Source organism: Cetorhinus maximus, chromosome 5 (genome assembly GCF_964194155.1).
Source record: "Cetorhinus maximus chromosome 5, sCetMax3.hap1.1, whole genome shotgun sequence".
Lineage (NCBI taxonomy): Eukaryota > Metazoa > Chordata > Chondrichthyes > Lamniformes > Cetorhinidae > Cetorhinus > Cetorhinus maximus.
Window position 1 is genome coordinate 90551146 of NC_135883.1, and position 20104 is coordinate 90571249.

Genomic DNA, 20104 nt, shown 5'->3' on the forward strand with positions numbered 1-20104 from the left:
AATATTAATGGTGCTTTTACAAATTAACTAAATTAATTGTCCTTTTTCTGCTTTTTGCTAAACGGCTTTTTGCAAAATCAATTGCACACAATTACTTCATTCGCTTAGATTCCCTTGCTGCACAATGCTTGCCAATTGTACATCTCTCCTACTTGCACAGTTGTAACAAGCCCTCAAGATCAGAAAGTAAAGACAGCAGATCTCAAAAATGAAGTGCTACGAGAAATAAAACATTTGAAACTTGGTGTATTTTTTTACAGTTAAAGCCACTATGTCAATTAATGTTTTTCTCAGAAGGGCCATGTCTACAAATTTGGATATTAGAAACATTTTGATTCATAGAATCATAAAATGCAAGCTACAGTTATCTAATTTTCTTGGAGCATACAGTTTGTATCCTTGGTATTTTATTCTTGGTTATGTGCTCTGAAATTGGCAGGAACCAGGTCTAAACGGCAGATTGAAGTATAAAAAATCAGATACTCGATATTGATGCCCACATGCAAAAAAAATCTGAGGCTTTTGAAAGATATTTGGTAAAAGCATTGAGAATTGAGGTTTTGCTCTCTTTACACGACCTGTAGGTGTGGTGCCAGAAAAGGCAGTTCTTTGCTAAATGCAGCTGAAAGTGATTTTTCGAAATGTCTGTTTTGGTTGAATTTTTTTCTCCCACATCATTGTGCACATTTTCTCCAATGAAGAAGTAAAATGACAAATTGGTTCTAAATCTCCACCAACGCTCATAACTAATGAGCTATGTAGTGTAAGAAAGAAGCTAGTGGTGGCTTTCTTGTGTTCAATATATTAAAAAAAATATCTTGGCATCTACCCATGAGGGGCTTTTTTTTCCCAACCAGCATCCCTCCTTATGGCTTTTTGAGACCAGGAACTTGACATATGACTGACTTACAAAGGTGTGTCCTACCATTCTGACGCAGCATTTATGTGACATGAAGACACAATGCAGTACCTTTAGTAACTGCCTTTAATTATCAGCATGGTATGTTTTCTTTTGTGTGTTCAGAGGAATATGTATGTGCTGATGCAACCTTTTTAAATCCAATAAGTCATTCTTGAATTATTAAGGTGTTAGATCAAAAGAGACTATTTGTGCAATCTTAAAATGGACACTGAAATCAAAGCTCGCTAACATTTGTTTAGTATTATTTGCTGGTGCAAAAGGGTATACTCTTTAAAAGAAAATGAAAATGCATTCTGTTACATTATAATGTAAAATAAATCATGGAAAATGCTGGGACTTTTCAGCTAACCCCGTTTAACCTGGGCATTCTAATTTAAGTCAGCTCATTCTTTAAGTGCTCCCTCTTAATAAGTATGAAGTAGAAAAGCATGACGGTCACCAGGGTCTTAATGCAAAGTCATCAAATTATGAGCTGACCTCCCTTGACTTCTCGTTTTAAATGCATTAGGTTGTTTCTTGGCATCATTCTCCATGAAGATTTTACAATTGTCAGTGTGATATTTTAATATATAATGAGACTTGTATTGTCACATATAATAGAATGCGGATGCCATATATGAGGTTGATTATTTGGTAACCCTCACTTAGAAGGATGCTGTTTGATATAATTCCAATTTAGTCTCCCGTTCCAGAGTGGCTCCAGATGGTGGTGGTGATGTAGCTGTACTGACTTAACGCTGTTTGATGCAACTCGCACTATAAAGTAAAATGCAGTGAACGTTTTGAAATACATTGGGAGATTTAAAATATTTTGATTTGTAGGTTTGACACAAAATATTGAAATGTATATAATGAGGGCCAATGGGTATTCTGTAGTTCTAATAGATTTCTGGAATTATAGTGAATTAATTAATACAACAAGCATTTTCCAAACACTCAGTTTGCCGGAAAAATGGTTATAATGAGAAATTGATTTTGAATGTTAGCATTAATCTAATTCTAATTTAACAATTTCTATTCTTATAAAAAGCTTATTAAGGGATTCAGTTCTGTTGGAGCTTCTTACAGAAACTCTAGAGCCTGAAAGGCAAAATGGAAATTGCATAAGCATTGATCATTTTAGAAGGCTGCTATTAATTAGACCCTTAGGTGATTACTGCGGTGGAATTCTTATTGTTAACTTCTTACTGTTTTGCTTCCTTTTCCCTGGATATTTTTCCACTTGTGATTGCTTCAACTACGCTTCTTCTAGTAGATTATTACTCCCTGGTGCCTTACTAATATTGCTACTGTTTATATACACTACAGAGAGAGACAGAGGCTGGTTAAATCACTTTGTACTTTAAATTATATCGTCAGTAAGTTGATTATGCACATGCCTTGATTATGTACATGCTGTTGCAATGCAATGTTACCGCCAAAGGTGATGGGTTGTACAATTTAATAATAGATCTCTGGGAGAAAATGGTGTGATAGGTTGGAGGGGAAGGGGAGTGGAAGTCAATTTTTGGAGGAAGTTTAGTGGGCCCTAAAGTTTAGGAAGGGGAGACAACATAGACGACACTGGAGATAGGGAGGATATATTGGAAGTGCATTTGGGTAAGCTATGTTTTGAGAACACTGTTGTGGGATGAGTTCAATTTCCCATAAATCCATGGGCTTGAAAATCCCTTTCTTCCACCCATCCCCCCCGCTTCCAAATTTTAAAAATAGCATGTTCCAAAAGCAAACCCAGTCATGATGACCCTCTTACTCCCTCCCCATCATCCCAACAATGGCTACAAGCAAGCATAGGACATGCATTGGAATAGTACTTCCTCCTGAGTAGCCCAGGGGTTTCAAATACTGTAGCACAACTTTAGTAATTGCAAAACAATGTTCACATTATATAAAATATAGCAAAAAGAGAGGGAGAGTACTGCTTTTCATTGAATTCTTTCACCATGCCCCCCACCCCCTCCAATAGCTAATCTTGCCTGCTGTATGCTCCATACATCTACTTCAATCCCTTTTCTTTCACCACAGTTGATCACAACAATTATCCATGACTCATCATCTTTGTAAGTGAATGGGCAAAGAACTCTGTAATGTATGGTTCATTGAAGATCCACAACGAATGAGGATTTTGCTAAGGCCAGCAATGTTAGACTATCTTGCCAGATGATTAAATACAAAATGAAAAATGCTACCCCATCACTGTGTAATGTCTTGGTCAGCCTATAGTATTGTTTCCGGTCATGGTCCACTTATATGGCAGGCGATTATAAAGGTTCAAAGAAGGGAACCAGATTGATACCAAGTTTAAATCTCTCGGTTATCAGGATTGTCTTGGAGAGCTATGGCTTTTAACTGCAGAACATAATAAGAACATAAGAAATAGGAGCAAGACCAATTGTTTGGCTCCTTGAGCCTGCTCCACCATTCAATATGATCGTGGCTGATATGATCGTGGCATTAACTCTACTTTTCTGCTTGCCCCCATTATCCTTGACTACCTTGTAGACCAAAAGTGTCTAACTCAGCCTTGACTATATTCAATGGCCCAGCCTCCACTGCTTTCTGTGGTAGAGAATTCCAAATTCTTAAAGAAATTCCTCTTCATCTCTGTCTAATGGAGGACCTCTTATTTTGAAACTGTTCCCCCTTGTAGAATCCCCCACAAGGGGAAACATTCTCTCAGCACCTACCCTGTGAAGCTCCTCAACATTTTATATGTTTCAATAAGATCACCTCTCATTCTTCTAAACTTCAATGAGTATAGGCACAACCTGCTCAATTTTTCCTCAAAAAAACAAACCTTCACTCCAGGAACCAACATAGTGAACAGTCTCTGAAATGCCTCCAATGCAGGTATAACCCTCCTTAAGTTAGGAGATCAAAAATGTATTCAGTACTCTAGGTTTGGTCTTACCAGTGCTCTGTGCAGTTGTAGCAAGACTTATCTAAATTTATACTCCATCCCCCTTGGAATAAAGGCCAACACTCCATTTGCCTTGCTAATTTCTTGCTGTACTTGCACACTAACCTCTTATGATTTATGCAGGAGGATACTCAGATCCCTTTGCACCACAGCATTCTGTAGCCTCTCTCCATCTAAATAATATTCCGCTTTTCTATTTTTCCCACCAAAGTGTACAACCTCTGATTTTCCCACATTATACTCTACCTGACTTTTTTTGCCACTTGCTAACCTAATTATATATCCCTTTACTGACTCTTATGTCCTGCTCACATCTTGCTTCCTTACCTATCTTTTTATCATCAGCAAATTTGGTAACAATGCACTTGTTCCCTTCATATATGTGATTGTTGAGGCCCTGGTACTGATCCCTGTGGCACGCCACTAGCTTGCCAAACTGAAAAGGACCCACTTATCCTAACTCTCTTTCCTGTTAGTTAGCCAATCCTTTATCCATGCTAATATATTACCCCCAAGACCATGGGCTCTTGTGTAGTAAGCTTTTATGTGGCATCTTATTGAATGCCTTTTGGAAATCCAAATACACTGCATCTGCTGAATTCCCCTTTATACACCCTGCATGGTGTTTTATTTTTTATCCGTTCATGGGTTGTGGGCGCCACTGGCTAGGCCAGCATTTATTGTCCATCCTCAACTGCCCTTGTTCAGAGGGCATTTCAAGAGTCAGCCACATTGCTGTGGGTCTGGAGTCACATGTAGGCCAGACCAGGTAAGGACAGCAGATTTCCTTCTCTAAAGTTACACCCTCAAAGAACTCTAAATTTGACAAATACTATTTTCATTTAACAAAACTATGTTTACTTTGCCTGAATGTGTTCTGATTTTCTAAATGTCCTGCTACTACTTCCTTAAACATGATTCCAGCATTTTCCTAATGGCCGATGTTAGGCTACCTGGCCTATAGCTTCCTGCTATTTGTCTCCCCTCTTTCTTGAACATAGGTGTTACATTTGTGGTTTTCCACTCTGCTGGGAGCTTTCCAAAATCTAGGGAATTTTGGAAGATTACAACCAATGCATCCACCATCTCTGTAGCCACTTTGTTTAAGACCATAGGATGCAGGCCGTTGGGTCCCGGGGACTTGTCAGTCATTAGTCCCATTAGTCTGCCTCGTACCTTTTCCTCTAGTGGTAATGATTGTTTTAAGTTCCTCTCTCTCTTTTTCCCCTTGACTTTCCACTGTTCTTGGAACACTTATTGTGTCATCCACCTTGAAGACTGATGGAAAACACTTGTTCAAAGCCTTTGCCATTTCCTTGTTCCCTATTATTAATTCCCCATCCTCACTCTGTAAGGGACCAACACTTATATTAGCTACTCTCTTCTTTTTATATACTTTTAGAAAGTCTTACTTTCCTCTTAAATTTGTTTTACACTTCTGACTCTTTTGCTTTTGTATTCTAATGTCTCCATTTGTTTTTTAGTTATCCATTGCTGGTTTCTAAATGTTTACCAATCTTCTGGCTAACCATTAATTGTCGTGGCATTGTAAGCCTTTTCTTTTAATTTGACAGATCCTTAACTTTGATGGCTGCAGATGGTGCATCCTTGTAGAGTCTTTCTTTCTCAATGGCATGTATCTCTTGTCGAGAATTATGAAATATCTCCTTAAATATCTACCACTGCTTATCTATCATCTTGCTTTTTAACCTATATTCTCAGCCCTCTGTAGCAAACTTTATCTTCATACCTATGTAATTACTTTATTTAACTTTAGAATACTAGTTTCTGACCCAAGGTTCTCACCCTTAAGCTGACTCGAAATTCTATCATGTTATGGGAACATAGGAGCATGAATATGCCATTCAGCCCATTGAACCTGCTCCACCACTCAAAATGATCATGGCTGATCATCCACTTCCATGCCCTTTGCCCACACTATCCCCACATCCCTTGGTGTCATAGGTATTTAGAAATCTGTCAATCTCTGCTTTAAACATACTCACTGACTGAGCTTCCACAGCCCTCTGGGGTAGATAACCCCAAAGATTCACAACGCTTTGAGTAAAAAAAAAATCTCCTCATCTCGGTCCCAAGTGGCTCCCCCCTTATTTTAAAAATGTGTCCTTGACTCTGGACTCCCCAACCAGGGGAAACATCTTACCTGCATCAACCCTGTTTATCCCTTTAAGTATTTTGTAGTTTTCAATACGGGCCCAGTTTCCCCAAGATAAAAGCAAAATACTGCGGATGCTGGAAATCTGAAACAAAAACAGAGGCTCTGAAGAAAACAGACTTGAAACGTTAACTCTGTCTTTCTCTCCAAATATGCTGTTAGACCTGCTGAGTTTTTCCAGCATTTTCTGCTTTTGTCCCAATTTCCCCAATCTTTCTTCATAGGACATTACCTCCAGCCTGGGAATGATATGATCACTCTTGCCCAGAGGATCTTTGACAATGAGATCATTAATTAAGCCTGTCTCATTACACATTAGCAGGTCTAAATTAGCCTTTTCCCTGGTTGGTCTCAGAATGTATTGTTCTAAGGAACCATCCCTTTTTCTAAGGAAATACACTCTATCAACTCATCCTCAATGCTACTTTTACGTATTTTTTTCTCCAATTTTTATGAAGATTAAAAACGCACATGATTATTGCAGTTCCTTTCTTACAAGCCCCCATACTCTGTTCTAAAAGGTAGCTACTTCTAGGGGCCTATAATCCAGTGACACCTTTCCTTTGCTATTTCTTATCTCTACCCAAATCGATTCTACATCTTGATCTTCCGAACCAAGATAATTTCTCACGACTGTACTGTTGTCATCCTTTGTTAGCAGAACTAACCCACCTCCTTTTCCGTACTTCCTATCCTCCTGAAATGTCAAATAGACCTTGAATATTCAGTTCCCATCCTTCGTTACTTCGCAACCAATCTGTAATGGTTTTCATATGACCCCCATTTCAGTGTTCATTTCATTGACCCCCAATTCATCCATCTTGTTATGAATGCCATATGCATTCAGATGAAGAGCCTTTATTTCTTTCTTTTTGCCATTTTCTTTCCTTACTCTGACCCTATTTGTTCATGCTTTTATGTTTCTACTCTCTGTCCCTGTCTGTCACACTCTGGTAATCATTGCCCAAATCCCTACCTGCATTACTGGCTTGTCCTTTCTCCTTAACTTTGTAAATTTCCCCTCCCCTGAACCCTTCCTCCTTCTCCTCACCCCCCACTAGTTTAAAGCCCTCATTAAATGATTTGCCAGGACATTGGTCCCAGTGTGGTTCATGTAAAGCCTGTCTCAATCATAAACCTCCCCCTTTCTCCAGTACTGGTGCCGGTGCCCCATGAATCGAAATCCATTTCTCCCAAGCCAATCTTGGAGCCACAAATTCAACTCTCTGATGATGCCAATTTGCTTCTGGCTCAGGTAGCGTTCTTCAGATTATTATCTTTCTGATTCTACTTTTTAACTTAGCCCTAGCAGCTCTCCATAGTGGAACCTCTTTCTTAGTTCTGCCAATGTCCTTGGTACCTATGTGAACCACGACAACTGGATCCTTTCCTTCCTACTCCAGTTCCTCTCCAGCCTTTAATCCTGGCACCAGGCAGGCAATAGAGCCTTTGGGGCTCATGTTCTTTGCTGCAGAGAACAGTATTTATCCCTGTAACTATACTGTCCCCTACTTATCCTGCATTCCATTTTACTCCCCCAGCTTGAATGGCCTCCTGCATTATAGTGCTGTGGTCAGTTTGTTCATCCTCCCTGCAGTCTCTGCTCTTGTCCCCACATATCGCAAGAATCTCGAACTCAGCAAAGGCTAAGGCTCCTCCAGTGCTGCCTTCTGAATTCCTAATGCTACCTCACTCGTAGTCATACCCTCCTGTCCCTGACCACTCGTAGTCACACCCTCGTGTCCCTGACCACAGACTAAGTCTGATGTACCTAGCCTATGGGATGTGCCTGCCTCCTGGAACAATGTTTCCAGGTAACTATCTCCTTCCCTGATGTATTGCCGTGTCCTAATCCCAGACTGTAGCTCATTAACTCTGAGCTGCAGACACTGACTGCAGATGTGGTTGTTGTGGATTATATTGGTGTCCACCAGTTCCCACATGCTATAACCTGCCCTGCCATTTTTGTTCTATCTTTTTTAATTAGGGTTTCAAGTTTAGAACAATCACTCAGTGATAGTTTGTTGTTTTATTAACTATTTTAACTGGTTAAGCTATAAATTTTATACAGTTCTTGTATATCCTGTACTAGCTTAAACCACAGCCCTAATTTAGAGATAAAAGGAACCTTAAAACTCACCAATCAATCACCGACCTACTTTCTTCATTCACTCATGGGATGTAGACTTTGCTAGCTACACCAGCAATTATTGCCTATCTCTAGTTGCCATTGAGAAGGTGCTGGTGAGCTGCCATCCTGAACTGCTGCAGTCCATGTGGTGTAGGTACACCCTCAGAGGTGTTAGGGAGGAAGTTTCAGGATTTTGACCCGGGCGACAGTGAAGGAACGGTGATCTATTTCCAAGTGAGGATGGTGAGTGGCTTGGAGGGGAACTTGCAGGTGGTGGTGTTCCCATCTATCTGCTGCCCTTGTCCTTCTAGATGGTAGCGGTCATGGGTTTGGAAGCTGCTGTCTAAGAAGCCTTGCTGAGTTCCTGCAGTGCATCTTGTAGGTGGTACACACTCTGCCACTGTGTGTCGGCGGCGAAAGGAGTGAATGTTTAGGGCTGGGGTGCCAATTGAGCAGGCTGCTTTGTCCTGGATGGTGTTGAGCTTCTTGAGTGTTGTTGGTGCTGCACTCATCCAGGCAAGTGGGGAGTATTCCATCACTCTCCTGACTTGTGCCTTGTAGATGATGAACAGGCTTTGGAGGCGAGTTACTTGTTGCAGGATTCTTAGCCTCTGACCTGCTCTTGTAGCCACAGTATTTATGTGGCTAGCCCAGTTCAATCTCTGGTCAATGGTAACCCACAGGATTTTGATAGTGGGGGATTCAGCGATGGTAATGGCATTGAATGTCATGGGGCAATGGTTAGTTTCTATCTTGTTGGAGATGGTCATTGCCTGTCACGTGTGTGGCGTGACTGTTACTTGCCACTTGTCAACCCAAGCCTGGATATTGTCCAGGTCTTGCTGCATTTGGACATGGACTGCTTCAGTATCTGCTGAGTCACGAATGGTGCTGAATGTTGTGCAATCATCAGTGATCTTCTAACCTTATGATGGAAGGGAGGTAATTGATGAAGCAGCTGAAGATGGTTGAACCTAGGGCACTACCCTGAGGAACTCCTGCAGTGATGTACTGGAACTGACCTCCAACAACCACAACCATCTTCCTTTGTGCTATATATGACTCCTACCAGTGGAAAGTTTTCACCCTGATTCCCATTGACTTCAGTTTTGCTAGGGCTCCCTAATGCCACACTTGGTCAAATGCGGCCTTGATGTCAAGGGCAGTCCCTTTCACCTGACCATAAGCGAATGAATGCCTCTGGGTTTCAGCTCTCAGGTGGCCCTGGCTCTTGCTCTTTCTCTGGATCACTCCTTGTTCAAATTCCTGAGTTCAGTACTCTGTTAAAGCTGTACTCTGTGCTACTTAGAAAACATAGGCTTAGATTTGGTATGGTACTAATGAATGCAAAACTGTCGGCTTTAGCCCTTATTACCCCTCTGAAACTGACAGCAACTTCTGGAATTTACGTGTGCAGTTAAAAGTGTAAGTTTGAATTTGCTGTCAGTGATTCTACACTTCACCAGATGGTATGCTGTTGGGGTTCCCCAGACGGCAATCAGTTAGAAATTATTGAACTGACTAGGTCTTCTACTGTTACGCTGTTAGTCTTGCTGTGAAAACCCTTGAAAAGTTGCACCTCATTGCATGAGTCGTAACTGGGATTTTAACGGCGCACTAACTTCAGAATTACTGATTAACAGCCTGACTAGTTCTGAGAGTAATTTTGTATTTGTTGAGTGTACAATTTCTCTATTACAAAAAATGTTTTTAAAGTATTTCTTTTATAATTCACTTTAGATATTTTAACTTCCACCTTTATCTGAACTGTCCCAATCATTTATTTTTCTACCTGTAAAATTTGAAACTAAAAGCGATGGGCTTGAGTGGTTTTCACTTCTCTCTTTGCTGTCTGAGAGAATACTTGAATGTGATTGGTTGCTTATCCTCCTTGATGACATAATTATTCCTGCACACCTGGAGGTCCTCTGATCTTATTACCAGCTTCAAAAGTACTTTTGGCCAGGCGAAATCCATACCAAACAGATCACTAGATCTTTGGATAACATTGTTTGAGGTCAGCAACGAGCGCCATTGTTTCATCACTGACTGCCGGGCATCACCCCCCCCCCCCGCAAACTCCCCATTTCTGCCCGCCTCCCACTAGCTTCAAAATTGCAGCTGGGTAGGAAGCAGACTAGGAGGGCCTCAGTTGGGGCACAGAAGGGCAGGCTGCCATCGGCCTCACCAACCCCCAGTAAAATTACTGGCAGGTTGGGGCAGGCAGGTAGACAATATGAATGAAGGCCATCCACTGTAATTTACAGCCAGCGCCCCCCCTCCCCCCACCCATCTGCTAGGGGGGTGGGGTTCTGAAAATTCTGCCCAAGGTGTGTAATTTTTACAGTGGCTAACGGTATATAGCTGTTGATATTGAACTAGACGCTCATTATGCACTGCCTTCATTTTCATTTCCATTGAAATCAATAGTAAGGAAAATCAGGTGGGATGTGTAATGGCGGCCAGTTCGATATCCTCCATTTATTCCCAAGGAGTGAAGTGCTGTGCATGTTTGAAAAGTTTTATCTGCATGTTCAGAAAGAATGCAATGATAGCTCAATGCAAAACAGTGGACAACCAGTTGGCACTACAATGATATGATTAATAAATAAGAAAATAAAATAGAGAACTTATGTTACAAGACATTGTTATTGTTACAGAGCAGAAGAACTTAACTTCCAAATGATAAGTGTGGCCACTCACTCTCAAAGGCAAAAGATCATTAATGAGCATTACAGAACAGCTAAACAAGCTCCAGAAAATTAATGAATTAATACAGCATGAGCCACTATTGAATCAATAACTTGATAGATCTGTGAGCAAATTAAAAACTTAACATAGCAGTGGGTAAACCCAAAATTTAATGGATCAATGGAGCAGCAGGCAATCCAACAAATAAGTTGAGAGCAGTGGGCACAAGTGTATTAATGAATTACTAAAGTACTGTAAATCAGCAAAATAACAGCGACGCGGGTAAACCAGTGGAGAAATAGATAGCAATGAATTCACAATTTATGGAGCAATAGGTAAAAGAACAGGCATCTGACAATTAATAAAGAATAAATTCTGATCTGAGTTTCATTTAAGTTGTTCTGTTTTATAGTAAAGCTAGTGGACCACAGGGCAAGTTCTAGTAGTCTCACTTGGGCAGGCTTGTAAACAAATACAACAGTATATAAACAAAAGGAAGATACTGGAAGATGCGGTAATTCTGAAATAAAAGCAGAAAATACTAAACAGGTCATGCAGCATCTGTGGTGAGAGTTGACGAGTTAACATTTCAAGTTGACGGCCTTTCAGCAGAACTTGGAAAGTTAGAAATTGAATAGATTTTAAACAAGTGAAGTGGGGTTTGGAGGTGGAAAGAACAAAATGCAAGGTCTGTGATAGGTTGGAAGGCAGAAAAGATTAAATATAAAAGGGTTGATGGTACAAGACCAAAAGGAGTGGTGTGGGACAAGTGTAAAGGAAGTGTTCACAAGTATATAACCCAAGTTTCCAGAATCCATGAAGTCGAAGAAGAGCAGATGGCAATGCTTTGTGAACTTGTGCCTCGGTGGGGTGTGGGTAATAGCTGGAAATAATTCAACAACTTTGTGGCTGGGGATAGAATCGGGGGAAATTTGGACATGGGAGAGCAGGAATTAAGTCACAGTTGCAGCAGGGCAGAATGATTAGAAGTGTGGTCATTTTTCAAAAATATATGTGGGGGCAGCCGAAAGGGTAGCACCAGAAAAGATCACACCAAGTGCCAGAAACACTTGCAATACATAAAGTTGAGAGCAGATTTGATAGAGGTATTCAAAATCATGAGGAGCCTGGACAATAAAAAAAACTGGTGGAAGGATAGAGTTCAAGAGGGCACAGATTTAAGGTAATTGGCAAAAGAAGCAATGGAGACACAAGGAAAACCTTTTTCATGCAGTGAGTGGCCAAGCTCTGGAATGTGCTGCCTGAGAGTTTGGAGACAGGGTTCAAATCGAGGCATTCAAGAGGGAATTGGATTATTATCTGAAAATGAAGAATGTGCAGGGTTACAGGAAGAAAGGTGGGGAGTGGCACTCGGTGCATGGCTCACTTGGAAAGCCAGTGCAGACACGACGGACTGAACAGCCTCCTTCCACACTGCAACAATTCTGTGGTTCTGTGATGTAAAGTGCTGGTTTGGTAACAGGCAGAGCTGGGGCACGAGGGGCAGTAGAATAGCAACTGGATGTCATGCTTCTGCTAAAGGCAACCAGAGGTAGGGCAAAACAAGCTGAGATGGGGGGAGATTTGGTGTGGGGGGCGGGGGGGGGGGGGGGGGGTGCAGTTAACTTAAATTATTTTTTAATCAACCTTAATTAAATGAGGGAGGAGCAGGTGAGGAAGCATTGGGGAAGGCCATAATGATCCATTTTAGAAGTTAACCACCCTGAAGAGGAAGGTGGGGGTTGGGCAACAAGAGAGTAATTTAAGTGGCAAAGGCAACTGGCAGGAATAGCCTAGGTTTCTGGGAGAACCAGAACAGTGGGCCAGAACCAATATCAGGACAAAGTGAGCTGGTTAAAATAATTAGCATCCATACATTGATGTGCAAAATGAAAAATAATTTCAAACCATAAAATTAATTTCCATTTTAAATGTTTACATAGAAAATATTGCATTATAAATGTTGACATAAAAGTATTACTTAAAAAATGAAAGCAAGTTTTATAGACAGGCAGGAAGTGCCATGTGGAAGCCCTTAAATATATATACGCTGTGCTATATTTAAGATTCAGGGCAAAGCTATGAACATGCATCCGAGCATGTACATGTGCAGGGCTCTGCCTACCCTCAACTATACAATGAAAACAAGCGGGCTACTATAACCTGATGTTGTCCATTTACAATGCTTGATAAACAGACACCAGTGCCATGCAGAATCTTCAGTTCAAATAAAAGAGCTTGAAACTGCAAATGGTGGAAACAAGAAACCGAAACTAGAATGCTGTAAGCACAATGACCAATAACTAATTGGTGGAGACATTATAGCCCTTAAAAAAAAAAAATCGCACATTGTTATCCAGCTGTGGAGTTGTGGTCCAGGCAGCAATGGGAGGGGTTATCAGAGTGTTGACCTTCGTTCTAAGTCAGTTAGAAGCCCTTTTTCTTCATAACGAGCATCAGCACGTTCACCAAATTTGGTGATGCAGAATTAAACAGGAGATAATGTTGAGAGTTCAGAGGTAACTGAATTAGAATGAGAAATTGAGTGGAGAAATGGAAACAGCCGATATCATGGAGCAGTTAATGAAAAACCAAGGAGGTATGAGGCCAGAGACTGGGTTCAGGTGGATCAGAAAGGTTGAAGGTCAGAGAAGGGTCAGGTATGCTGGGGAAGGAGTTGGGAGGTTGGTTTGGGGCGTAAGGGCAAAATCTCCTGGTTAATAAGGCATGACAAAAATAGACTGAAAAGGGACTGAAGTTGAGGTACTTGCTGAGGACAGATTGAGGGCCACATGGCAGGTGAAAATCTAGAATTATGTTGATAGAAGGAGAAAGTGTTGGAGAAAATTGGCTGGCATCAAAAAAAAATTGTGCTTTAATGGAAAAGACTTTGCTGGCTCTCGTGAAGGATGAGGTAGACCAAGGACCAGCGGACTTGAATATCGTGAGCCAGTAGTGGGTGGATTTCATAAAATGGTACAAGCAGTAGTTAGAGGAGTGTCGAATATCACAGATATGAGTGCTCCTGTGTAGTTCTGAAAAGGAATGGTTAAACTTTCCAGGAAATTGATGCTGAACGCATAGATCTGGCAACAGGTGCTGAGAAAAGAGATTAGCCTGTTCAAGTAGGTCCTAGCAAATAAATCATCACAATCAACTAAAGGAAGGGATGACAATGTGAAGTGAGAGAGCAAGGTAAAGGAGACAAATGGAAACTGTGGTCAAGAGAGGAGCAGAACTTCAAGGTTGGTGTACCTGGAAGAGAAGGCATGGTGAGTAAAATGGTGTAAATGAAAAAGACAAATTGCAAAAGCTGCATACAAGAAATGAAAAATGTTGGAGAAATACATCAGGTCAATTATATATTGAACAGGTTGGGCCTGTACCCATTGGAGTTTAAAAGAATGATAGGTGGTCTTATCGAAAATATAAGATCCAGAGGGGACTTGATTTGGTGGATGTTGAAAAGATGTTTCGCCTTGCAAAAGACTAGAACTAGAGGGCACAGTTTAAAAATAAGGGGTCTCCCATTTAAGACAGAGATGAGATATTTTATCTCCATTAGTCAGTGGAATTCTGTTCTCCCAGAGAGTGGAGGCTAGGCCATTGAATATTTTTAAGGCTGGGTTAGATAGATTCTTGATTGACAAATGATTCTTGATTGACAAACGAATTAAGGGGTATAGGAAAGTGGTGTTGAGGCCACAGTCAGATCAGCCATGATCTTATCAAATAGCAGAGCAGGGTTGAGAGGTGAATGGCCTATACTCCTGCTCCTAATTGATATGTTCATATGTGTGGAGAGAGCAGTATTTCAGGAGTGCAGGTCTTCATTGTTAGAACATGTATCTGAAATATTGTGTTCAGAGGCTGAACTACCTGCTGGGTCTCCAGCACTTTGTATTTTTTTCCTCTGTATTTTAATTTGAATTCCAACTCCTTTATAGGATAAGTTGCGTTCAAAGATGCTTAACGACCTTTCAGTTCGTTAAGAGCATCATACTGTTGTCCTTGTGGCAAGAACTTAGAAAGCAATCCAATTGATCATTGGGTTTAAACCTGAAGAGAGGCAAGTGTATGAAAACTATCCAGTAGTGTAAGTTAAATGAGACGAGTATGAGAAAGGGACAGAAAGTTGCATTAGATTTTTTATAAGCTATCGCTGTGTTTTCTGTGCTTCTGTAATGCCACTGAGCTGTATCATGAAATTTTGATGGAAGAGATGACCAGGGAATTGAAGGCAATCTCCAGCAGTGTGAATGCAGCCTTGGCAAATTGAGTGCAGCTGATTAGTTGAATGAAGACTTGGAATTTGGTGAGAAGGGAGTTTTAAGTGTTAATTTTGTTCTTAAATTTTGCTCTGAAAATATAATCTAGTCTGTAACTAGCAGTAACTGGAAAGTACTATGTAAGCAGGCAGAGTCCTTTCTTTCTTGGAGCTTAGACAGGGTAAACTCACTGTCAGCTGTAGGAACTGAGTAATTAATTAGCTAATTGGTTGAATCTGGTCATTGTAGCCCCAGTTCAGTTTACTATAAATTCAGAGTTCAATAGTGCAGCCAACTAACTGAATGAAGACTTGGAGTTTGGTGAGAGGGGAGCTCGCTGAAAGAGTTGTTCGTTTTTTTTCTTTCTGTCTTTCTAACCCCATAGAAGTTGGTTCTTGCTCTACTACAGGGAAAGGAGCTAGCTGTTTGCTGAGTATCTGTTAAGTGGATAAGTGCTATTTTATCCCTAAGGTTTAAAATAGTACACTATTTGGTGGTAAAGTTAATAAAATATATAAGAAAGCAACATAAATAAATGATTAATATAATTAAGTAAATATTTAAAACACATGGGGCAAGACCTTCCGAGCGGGGGGGCGAGGCCCGCTCGCCGACGCGGGATGATGTTGGATGGAACTCCCAATGTCACCCCACGTCATTTCCATTTACAGGTCGGCGGGGGCGCAGCCGAGTCAGCTGTGCGCCCGCTGACCTGTCTACGGCCTATTGAGGCCATTGAAAAACTAAGGTAATTAATGGACCTGCCCGTCCAACCTTAAGGTTGGCGGGCAGACCGGGAGCTGTGGCGGGCTTCGGAAAAAGCATGAAACCTCGTCCACGGTTGGGATGAGGTTTCATGAGGGTATTTAAATTTTTATCAAATCTATCAATAAAAGTTATGGACATGTCCCAACTCATGTGATAGTGTCACATGAGGGGACATGTCAGGGAATTTTTTTTTTTATCATTTCTATTTAAAAAAATTTTAATTCTGAGCTGATTTCCCTGAGGCAGCACTTAGCCTCAGAGAGATCTGTGCGCTCTTTTGCGCGCATGCCCCCCCGCCCCCCCCCCCCCCTCCCTCGCCTGCACAGAGAGCGCATAGTGCTTTCTGGCGGACATCACACTGGGTAGGCCTTAATTGGCCTGCCCACGTAAAATGGCAGCGTGTCCCCAATTGGGGGCGCCGATCGGAGCACGCACCACTCCTGCACTCACCCCCGCGCCCCCAAACGGGGGGAAAATTTTTCCCATGAAGGAAGGCAGGACAGGTGATGTGTCAATGTTGTAGCATGTGGGAGCTCCTGCATTACATTGTGATCCAGGGCAAACACGGCTGCAGTAAGTGTTTGCAGCTTGAGGAACTTGAGCTCAGAGTCATTGAGCTGGAGGCTGAGCTGCAGACACTGTGACACATCAGGAGTGGGAAAGTTACCTGGACATTTTATACCAGGAGGTAGGCACACCACTAAGGAGAGGATCCTCTGATTTGATCAGTAGCCAGGGACAGGAGGGTGTGACTGCGTGTGAGTTAGGTAGGGGGACCCAGAGTTCAGAAGTGTGAGCCCCTGCAATTGACCAACAGGTTTGAGGCTCTCTCAGCTTATTTGGATGAGATTGGGGGCTGCAGGGTGGATGAGTAAACTAACCATGGCACTGTGGTACAGGAAGCCATCCAAGTGGGGGGAGCAAAAAGGAACGTAGTGGTAGTCTGGGACAGTATAGTAAGGGGGATTGACACTGTTTTCTGCAGCAAAGAGCGAGAGTCCAGATGGCTGTGTTGCCTGCCTGGTGCCAAGGACATCTGCTCAGGACTAGAGAGGAGCTTGCAGCGCGAGGGGGAGAATCCAGTGGTTGTGGTCCATATAGGTACCAATGACATAGGCAGGATGAGGAAGGAGGCCCTGCATAGTCAGTATGATGAGCTAAGCACCAAATTAAGAAGCAGAACCGCAAAGGTAATTTCTAGATTATTACCTGAGCCATGTGTAAATTGGCATAGGACAAATAAGATTAGAGAAATGAATGTGTGTCTCAAAGACTGGTGTGGGAGAAGTAGGTTCTAGTTTGTGGGGCACTGGCACTAGTATTGGGGATCTGTACTGTTGGGATGGTCTGCACCTGAACCATGCTGGGGCTGGTGTCCTCATGAGCTGCCTAACCAGGGAAGTAGAGAGGGTTTTAAACTGAATAGTGGTGGGGGGGGGGGGAGGAAAGGGCTCAAATTTGGGAAGATGTAGTTGTCGCGGAGTGAACACTCAGACCCAGGAGGTTTGTCTCGGAAGCCTTTATTAAATCGTGATATCACGGAGAGCCCAGCAGCATACAATGGAGCTAGCTGACACTCTGAGGAAGCATCAGAGCACACACGTATTTATAATAGAAGTTGTACATATCAAAGAGCTTGAAGGTGATAAGGCTGTCTAACTTTCAATGATCAATTACATTGAGAATCATTGTCACACAATTAGTCTATTCTAAGTTTATGACTATACAGGATATTGGGGGAAGCTCACGTAGTAATAAAAAAGTGAGACAGAGAATAGATAACCATGCTTGACCTTATCTTTAGTGCTAGGGAGTGTACACTCTAGAGAACAGATGACCATTGCTTGATCCTGTCTCTTTGTGTTGGGGGCAGACATCCTAGCCTTGTCTCAAGGATTCTAGGAAGCTTGTTTATGATACTCCTTTTCTCCATTACAGCTCAATTAGCTGGCAGCTGCAGGTGTGCCTGCTAGAACAAAAGAGGGAACTGTGCTGTAGTATTCCACTATGGTTTTAACTGTTTAACCCTTAGTTGTCCTGTAGATGTATTTTATTCTTCCACAGTAGTAAACCAAAGAGTAGAGACAAGACAAGAGAGACAGGTATTAATATGGGAAATGATAAACAAATAGTGACAGGAAAGGACAGAGTATAAATCTAGGAGTAAATCAACAGATAAGGCTAGATACTACAAAAATAATAAAAGGACAAAACGAAAGGCTCTATATCTAAATGCATGTAGCATTCGAAACAAAACAGATGAACCGATAACACAAATAGAAATAAATAAGTACGATCTGTTAGCCATTACAGAGACATGGCTACAGGATGACATAGATTGGGTCCTGAATATTGAAGGGTCTGTGACATTTAGGAAGGACATGAAGTTATGAAAAGATGGTGGGGTGGCTCTGTTAATTAATGATGGTACTAACACATTAGAGAGGGATGAGCTAAGTTCAGGAAACCAGGATGTAGAAGCAGTTTGGGTTGAGATGTGGAATGATAAAGGCAAGAAATCACTTGTGGGAGTAGCGTATAGGCCCCCTAACACATAAGCATACGAATTAGGATCAGGAGTAGGCCACTTGGCCCCTCGAGACTGCTCCACCATTCAATAAGATCATGACTGACCTGAATGTAACTCAAATCCCACATTTCTGCCTAACCCCAATAACCTTTCACCCCCCTTGTTAATCAAGAATCTATCTCACTCTGCCTTAAAAATATTCGAAGACTCTGCTTCCGCCTTTTGAGGAAGAGTTCCAAAGACACTCAACCCCCAAGAGAGAAAATTTCTCCTCATCTCTGTCTTAAATGAGCGATCCCTTATTTTTAAACAGTTGCCCCTAGTTCTAGATTCTTCCACAAGAGGAAACATCCTCTCCACATCCACCCTGCCAAGACCCGTCAGGATCTTAAAGATTTTAATTAAGTTACCTCTTTTCTAAATTCCAGTGGATACAAGCCTAACCTGTCCAGCCTTTCCTCATAAGACAACCCACCCATTCCTGGCGCTAGTCTGGTAAACCTTCTCTGAACTGCTTCTAATGCATTTACATCTTTCTTTAAATGTATGTAAATTTAAATATACTGTACACAGTACTCCAGATGTGGTCTCACCAGTGCCCTGTGCAACTAAAGCATAACCTCCCTACATTTGTAATCAATTGCTCTCACAATAAATGATAACATTCTATTAGCTTTCCTAATTACCTGCTGTACCTGCAACCTCTTGTGATTCATGCACTTGGACATCCAGATTTCTCTGAATCTCAGAGCTCTGCAATCTCTCACCATTTTGATAATAAGCTTCTTTCTTTCTTTCTTCCAAAATAAACAATTTCACATTTGCCTACATTATACTCCATTTGCCGGATCTTTGTCCACTCAGTTAACCTATCTATGTCACTTTGTAGCCTCCTTATGTCCTTTTCACAATTTACTTTCCTACCTATCTTTGTGTCATCAGCAAATTTAGCAACCATTCCTTCTGTCCCTTCATCCAAGTCATTTATACAAATTGTTAAACGTTGAGGCTCCAGCACTGATCCCTGTGGCACACCACTCGTCACATCCAGCTAACCAGAACCCCCCTACACTATGAACTTTTATTTTCTGCAATAACCTTTGGTATGGCACTTCATCAAATATCTTCTAGAAGTCCAAGTACAGTACATCCACTGGTTTCTCTTTATCCAAAGCACATGTGACTCCTTCAAAGAATTCCAATAAATTGGTTAAACATGATTTCCCTTTTACAAAACCATGTTGTCTCTGCCTGATTACCTTGAATTTTCTAAGTGCCCTGCTATAACATCTTTAATAATAGTTTCTAGCATTTTCCCTCTGACAGAGGTCAGGCTAACTGGCCTACAGTTTCCTGCTTTCTGTCTCTCTCCCCTTTTTGAATATTTGCTATTTTCTAATCTAATGGAACCTGCATACCATGACAGAGTATAAAAGAAGAGATAATGGGAGCTTGTCAGAAAGGTACAGCATTAAAAATGGGGGATTTTGATCTACATATAGACTGGAAAAATCAGATTGGTAAAGGTAGCGTAGATGAGTTCATAACAATGTTTTTGGGATAGTTTCTGAGAACAGTACATTCTGGAGCCAACCGGAGAGAAGGCTATACTAGACCTGGTATTGAGCAACAAGATAGGATTAATTGATAACCTCCTAGTGAAGGCACCCCTAGGTAGCAGTGATCATAATATGACTG

The 20104-nt window shown here is 41.5% G+C and overlaps 1 protein-coding gene across 1 annotated transcript in view; it reads left to right on the forward strand.

Moving 5' to 3' along the window:
- Positions 1 to 20104, forward strand: part of man1a1 (mannosidase, alpha, class 1A, member 1) — a 489484-nt gene that overhangs the window by 254284 nt on the left and 215096 nt on the right. The gene's annotated exons all lie outside the window — the stretch shown is intronic.